Here is an 8,061-nt window from a genome sequence, read left to right on the forward strand (position 1 = left end):
ATCCGGTTTCATAAGTAAGAGGAGCTAAAATGGACGGTTTTCGAGTCACGGGAGGAAACGTGAACTCGGGCCATATTCGAGGGAGATGAATATGACTTTTTCCTTGTTTTTATCCTCCCTCTCGAGCCAAACCGTACTCGTGCTTAAAAACGCGATCAAGCATTTATTGGCCATCACATGAAATACTATTTTTTCTCCTTTTTTTTTATAATGAGCATGAAGTACTATTGGAAGAGGTACTCCAATTCTATCATCAGGTCAACGTCGACCATTTCCATCAGCTCCAATTGTTTGTTTGGACAGTGAAATGAACCCTACTACCGTGGACAATTCTGAATGCAACTGGTGGGTGGGGGAGCTCCAATGGACAAACTGAGCTAACTGAATCCTGGATGCAGCCGCGTTTGGCGCGGAGATCTTGCCGCTCATCGGCCCATGCGTGTTCCGTGTTCGCATCACGCATGGCTTGCTCCCGTTTCTGCCTCCCTAGCCAAGTCCCGTCCAATTTTGTCATTTTTCCCCTCAGAGAGCTGCACTTGTTATCCTATAGTCCAACCTTAAAAGCTCAACAACCAGGAGCTGGCACTGTCACCATAGCTAATAAACATTTTGAAATTTCTGAAAAAATAATTAGCACTTGTCATTTCAGAAAAATTAAAACATAGGTACCATGTACGTAGTTAGTAGAAATGGCACTGTCACAGTAATACTATTTTTGCTGAAAAAGTAGTATATCATGTTAGTATAACTGAATAAGAAGCCGTCCACGTCCACATGATTCTTTTAGCTAGCAGGGAATGGGAAAAAGAAACTTTTGCTCCAATATTCAGGCTTGTAGGCAGGCGCACACACGGTGACACGGAAACGGAGTTGTAAAAGGCTGCTTTCATGGAACTAATATTAGGTGGCGAAGTTGACAAAGGAAGAACACGTATGTATGCTGTTCACCTAAGGATGGTGCTCTGCACGGCCGAACCGTGCTGAAAATTCCTGCAGCCATAGCTTCTTTGGACCACCGACTAAACTGATCTTGGAGTCAAGCGCGAAAAGACAGTAAACAGTGTTTACGTATGCTAATCAGGGTACCTACAAAGGTTACTTTACTGGTGCCATTTCTTCCCACGAATTCTCGACGACCGTTACAGTGATCCTAACCTGACAGGGACACCGCAGCGGAAAGCTACTGCCGGAACCCTGTCCTTGTATCGTAGTAACTGCTAGGTGGCGTTTCCCCGGTAGAAGTGCAATTCATATTCTATGAATACTGCGATAGGAGTACATCATAAATACTTGCATGTAGTGGGAAATACATAGTTGCAAATAGTTAAATTTGAACTAACAGTAATGATATAATGTAAACCATAGTGTATAGATGTGCCTCTCTCGTGCACGCTTAGAGCAACTCCAAGAGGCTGCTAATCTTACCCCCAATACCTTTTTTAGGAAAAAAGAGAGAAAAAATGAACTCCAACAATCCACCTAAACCTTCCCCAATTTTTTAGCGACGCTAAAAAACAGCCTGCCACCGCGTATATTTTAGCGTTGGCGTTCCTCCCCCAATCCTGATTCCCGCATACCCGCGCGTCCCTTCCGATGGGCCCAATACGATGACGTGGCCTGTGTTTGAAATATTGGGGGCTATTTATTAGCGATCTGTTGTGGATTGATATGCTTTTGGGGGAAATTTTTTTTAGGAGAACCCCCAATACATAGTTTTGGGGAAGAATTTTTTAGGATACTCTTGGAGTTGCTCTTAAACACCACTAATAAACACCACATGCCACCAAGCACCAATATTAGCAATACGCGAGACTATATATTCTTGCTTTAAGATTCCTTAAATATGCTTTTTTCGAGCAAAGAGAGATTCTATGGTTAATCGTTTCTATTTTATTTTTCGCATGATTGACAGCGTTCTCGACCCTTACCATCCTACGCCCTCGCCTTGATCTCCAAGGCCATTCTTACCAACCTCTAAGTACAACCCTCTTTCCTACTCTCTCCATCATCTGCGTCACAAAGACATTGACTGAACAGATCTTCGTTTTCAAGCGACAGATCTATAAGAGGTGTGTTTAATAAATCTTTCGTGTAGTACCACATCAATGTAATAATGCACAGATAACATCGATTATCAGTGCAATAACCGCACAGAAGGATGGTATCACCTGGCGCCTGCCTTGTACTAGGAGCAAGTAATGAAGTTTTCACTTATGTGCAACTGTACAAAGCTGAGCCTTTATTTTCGTCTGTCTTGGGAGACTGTAACCACACACTACGGTGGGTGCTTTCAATTGGAAGAGGACCGCCGCGTGAATTTGAAGGTTTAGGTCAAATCTGAACTAAATCCACGAACCGCTTTAATTAGAAAGAAAAATGTATTTTTCATCCCTCAAGTATTGCAAAAATGTGGCATTCTTCCTTTAAATTTCATTTGATGCAAATAAACTCCTTGACTTAGTAAACCGATGTTTTATCATCCCAACCTAAGTTTGATAATGGTTTAGTGTCATGTAATATCGGTTTAGACCATGCAATCATCTTACTGATCACTGCTTAGTCACGTCTTATATTGAGTCCATAGTTCGGCGTGGATAAGTTCCGTTAATTTTTCTGATAACTTTTATATGACAAGCAATTTACAGGATTTACTGATTTTTTATTGATTTTATATTTTCGACTCAACATACTACATCGCTTAGCAAGGACTAGTCAGATAATTTAAAATCATCATTGGATAGCATTGAGCCATTATTAAAATAAGTTGGGATGATTAATACACTAGTTTAATTAGTTAAGGTGTTGATTTGACCAAATAAAACATAAGGGATGAATGTTACACTTTTTACAATACTTGAGGGATGAAACGCTTTTTTCCTTTAATTAATTATTAGGAACCCAACTGCCACACGTACAAACAGTTTGTTTATACGAGAAAATAAGCTACCGGCTTGACACACGCACACACAAAACACTGATCTGTGGCGTCTCTGCCGACACCTTTTGTGTTGCTTTCCCCGTAATGTACGGGTTAGCTTCCGTGCAAGACTGCGAGCTAGCAAGAAACCAAACGCGAAAGACTCCAGGAGAAGTCCTGCCGGAAGGAGACTAGCAAGCAACACGACGCAAGATCATCTAGTACCCGGTGCTCTCCCATCAGAATCGCGTGACTCGATCAGCGTCGGCGAGAAGTGCCATACTGGTAGGGAAGCCGTTGGCGTTGCGCAATCACCTCCTAACCCGCGTCCAGTCCCTTTCGATCGCGCGCCTGATGATCCGTCTCTCACGACAAGGAAGCTTACGCCTTATCAATTTGCTTCGTCTCTACTCTATACTGTTTCTCACCACCAAGCCCTCTTGGCACCATCAGACTTGACCGCAAAAGTTTATGACAAAATAACACTACCTGGCATGACATGGGCCGTGGGGCGTTGGTTCGCTTCAACGGGGATTCCTTAAAAAAGCAATAAAATTAACGGTGCAGATCTTCCTTCTCTCCTCACCCGAGCTCCAACCCCTAGGTACTGTTCATGCCGCCGCTGCCGCAGTCAGGGGAAGGAAGCTGGGTGGCAAGGTGGGATGTGGGCACGACAGCCTTGCCGCCGACCGTGGATGGTGATCGATGCGGCGACAATTTGGGTTTCAGGTTTCTAGGGGACGTTTCTCCAATATTCATTGGACATAGAGGAGAAGGTCGGTGACAGCGGAAACCCAACGTTGGTGGCGGCTTGGCCGGCAGCAGAGGCGAGGCGGCGTCGGTGGATGGTGAGCGCGCGATGCGGTGACGCGCCATTCGTCGGCGGGGTGGGTGGAGGAGGGGGTAGGATGCACTGCTGGGAAAGAAGTCGATGCCGTTGGAGACGGAGCGACGGGTAGACGGGACAAGAAGCGTGGTCGGAGACGAAGAAGAAGGAAGGGACAGTGGCAATTGTTGGATGTAGCTTATCAGCCCCCGACCTTTGGAATGATTAAATAATCAATCGAAGGGTCTTTAGTCTTCATGCAAGTCATCATTCGAGTTGTATTGCAGCGTCCAACCCCCGAGCTTATGCGCCAGGTGAGCCGTAGAAGCCATGTTGAGTAGTTATTTGACGCTTAGCCTCTGAGCTTGGAAGCTAGCTGAGCTACTGGAGATATTCTGAGTAGTAATTGGCGCTTAGCCCCTGAGCCCGGGAGCTAGCAAAGCCATTGTTTGGTACGCTGAGCGTCCTGTAGAGTCGTCGCTGAAGGTTGACCTGCAAAAAGATATGCATACATTATGTAGCATATTTGTATAATTTGGAACTAGTAAAATTTATTCAATGGTGAATATAATGTAAATATTATGTGCCGTACTCTTGCTTCGGCCATATTTTTTCTGAGTAGTTAGCCTATTACGTTTAGGTTCTCAGTTCCTATTTAGCCATTGTCACTTCGTGTGAGATCTTTGTCTCGTGCACGCATACTGGCACTGCTGGTATAGAGATCTTTGTCTCGCGTCCTAGCGTTTAGGCATGACAGAAGATCCGAGGCTTTCACAAATTGAGTCATGTTCTGCTCGACTAGATTAACAACCGCTAAGAGAAGACATTTAAAATAAGTAGTCGATATTGCGATAAAAAAACTGCGCAATTGCGTGAAGTAGTCATTAAGATTTTTCTGCCTTTTGACGAGAAGAGCGCGCGTTGCCGCACATAGGATTTGTGCCTCACTAGGGTGTAACCGTTGTGAGCCTCCAGCACTCAGTGCACCAAACTTCGTGGCAAAGCCTCCTAATTCGGTATATCAAGCCTGTGGCGGTGCCTCCGGAACTCAGTGCACAAAACCCATGGCGATAACCTCCGTAATTCGGAGTACCAAGCCCATGACCGTCGGTCAACATGCCCCAGGAATAATTGGCAACATGTAACTCTAGAGGATAATTACCGTCGAAAGGCGTACACAAATAAGTAATTGGTGTATTGCCCATCAGGTGGAAAACAAGTCGGAAAATTAAAATATATAAATAATTAAAAAAGTGACTTTGCTTGATTCGTGGACAATTGTCGATGAAGCCGCGGCAGTCGTCGTGAAGCCGCGACGGTTGTTGATGAAGCTGACTAGTCGGAGTCGATTCCGACTAGTTGTCAACATCGTGAGGCCCGCCCTTGACTAGTTTTATAGTCGAGACGAGTAGTTGAAGTAGTCATTAGCGAGCCGGCGTAAACGTCTTGCTCTTGTAAAAGTAGTCAATCGCATCGTCGGAGATTTGTTGGTATTGCCACGCATGTTGAAGTCTTTCTGGTAGCTTACACCATTGATTTTCAGCGTCAGAGGGAACAGTGGCAACTGTTTCTTTATTTTGATGCATGGCATGCTTTTCCGTCTCCGATCAATAAAGCTAGTCTCTGTTTTGGACCTTACTAAGAAAATCGATTCCCTGTAGGATTCCATCTTGACGCTGTCCAATTCTATCCCCCTTGATCTTAATGCTTAGAGACAATCAGCGGCAGGAGAATTGCTCCATTCTGCACTCCCTTTCGAATTCTAATTTGGCGAGAACAGATGCTAGCTCGAAATTAGCTGGTACGGCGACCTCGCCTCGGACTCTGACGCAGTTGCACACCGAGTCGTCGATTAGATGGGAGAATAGCGTTCTTATCTTGTAGAGTAAGTTGATCTTGATGAGGTCCTTCAAGCTCAACTGATGATCTCGACAATCACCCCTACCTGGTGCGCCAGAAGTCGGTGTTTTACACCGGGCAACATACCGAGGGGTATCCACAGGTAGTAGATTGGTTGGTGGGGGATCGTTGGACCTAGAACTCAAAGGTAAAAGCGAGGATACAAGACACGGATTCATATAGGTTTGGGCCACCAGAGTAGTGTAATACTCTACATCCTATTTAGGATGTTGTATATTGTACCCTGGGCTTGGGTGTTGTTTTGTGTTGAGAATTTGATCCTCTGTTGTGGTTCTATGAGATCTTGGCCTACCTATCTAGGGATCCCTGCCCTCCTTTATATACTCTAAGGAGGTGGAATTACTATTCGGTTATAGGGTAGGAGTCCTAGTAGGATTACATGGCATGAATCCTAGTAGGATTACAGAAAAAATTCTAATAGGAGTCTATCTTCTTCCTTCCTTGCGGGTACTGGGGATCTATCCCCGACAGTGATGGAGATGGCGTCAGCAGCCAGAATGAAAGAGAAGAAGATGAGTAGAAGCACTTTTAATGGGTTGAAAGGTATGCTACTTATCTCTCTTCCGTTTGATGTATAGAAACCCCCCCTCAGCGCACGAGGAAGACAACGAACTCGTTAGGCTAGAGCTTAAGGGTTCATGTTGATAATGGAGTCACCAACTTATCTCTCTGGATGTAGATCTGGACTGAGAACGGCGAGGCTATACTATAATACCACTTGCCGTTAAGAGCATAGGAAGTGCCGCGTTAAATTGTACTATTTTTATTCTAAATTATAAATTATTTTGGTTTTTGTAAATACATATATTTACATTAAATATATATAAATAGTGTATAAAAAGTTATATAATTTGAGACCAAGTGGGTCATAAGGAAATGCTCGATTTTAGGGTCACATCTGCTAGGTGACTTGATACTTTTTTTTAGGAAAAATTTGTTCTGTAGTATCGAAAGATCGCGGCTTTCGTAAAATATCATGAAAGATCTCGACCTTGTAAAATACCACTAAAAGATGTAAACATTAACTGAAACTCACATTCCGTCACATTTTTTCACCCGAAAACTTCTTTTTAGCACTTTTCAGCACATAACGCGAACATGGAAGGACCCTTTTGCCCTTGGCTTGATGACCAACAAAAAATTGAGTCCAAGGACCCTGACGTTATCCATCCACCTGCCGCCTCTCGGAGGCTCCCACAGGCCCCGCCATCCTCCCCTCTCTCCGACCGGCGGCGAGGCCCCTCCCTACCGCTGCCCGCGGCCATCCTCCAGCGCCCAAAAGGCTATCCTCCAGGGACCCGCGTCTGGGCACCCTCCGCCGGCGCTCGCCCGGCGCCCTCCGCCACCCGGGCTCCTGCATGCGTGAATCCTAAGCAAGCAATCGTCAGCCCTATCGCACAAGAGCAAGAGAGAGCAAAGCGCGGTGCGATGGCGGCGATCGGACTCCCTCCAGGCATCCTCTTCGCCCCCAAAGACAAGGTCGTGGTGGAGTAGTACCTCCTCCCCTGCCTCCTGGGCTGGCTGCTTCCGGCCGACGGCCTCATCCTCGACGACGACCCCCTGAGCGCGTCATCGCAGGAGCTCCTCGAGCGGAATGGCCACAAAAAGGAGGCCTTCTTCTTCGTGGAGGGGCAGTCGAGATGCGGCAAGGGCACGCAGCAGAAGGGCACCTGCGCGGGCGGCGGCTGGTGGGAGGGCCAGAAGACTTGCGCGAAGGGCGACAAGCTGCACGTCCCCGACGGCAGCGAAGCCGCGTGGCGTAAGAAAGCACTCAAGTTCCATTGCGGCAGCGGCAGCGGCAAGAAGGAAAGCGCGGGATGGGTGATGTACGAGTACGCGGTCAACCCCCCCCCAGGGGATCTGGCCCGATCGCCCCTAAGGTTGTGCCACATCCGGCTCAGCAGCTACGGCAGGAAGCAGAGCTGCGGGTCCCTCGCCCGGCGCCCGTTCTCCTGTGTCCACCGGTTTGGGGGTATTTTTATCCAAGTTAACAGAGCTGACGCTGAAATCTAACAGATTGGTATTTTCAATTAAGATATACACTTTTCAGTGGTATTTTACATGACAGATATCTTTAAGTGATATTTGACAAAGTCGCGATCGAATTCGATGCTACCCAACCAGTTTTCCTTTTTTTAAGATAAAATGGAACGTATCTGTCTTCAACCTCTTGGGAGCCATCTATCGAAACTTAGGTTGTGTTTGGTTGGGTGGCTAAGTCCCTAACCAGGCCAACCTAAACCAAGATACACATGATTGGTTGCCTGGCCAGGGCACTTAGCCAGGCCTGACTTATGAAAAAAGGCCTCCTAAGCCAGGCTAAAGAGAACACCCAAATCGGGCGTAGAAGTCGAGCCAGGCCGGGCTTGGCCATGGCCCACCATGTGCTGGCCCCGGA

This window comes from Setaria italica, chromosome III (assembly GCF_000263155.2).
Source record: "Setaria italica strain Yugu1 chromosome III, Setaria_italica_v2.0, whole genome shotgun sequence".
Classification (NCBI taxonomy): domain Eukaryota; kingdom Viridiplantae; phylum Streptophyta; class Magnoliopsida; order Poales; family Poaceae; genus Setaria; species Setaria italica.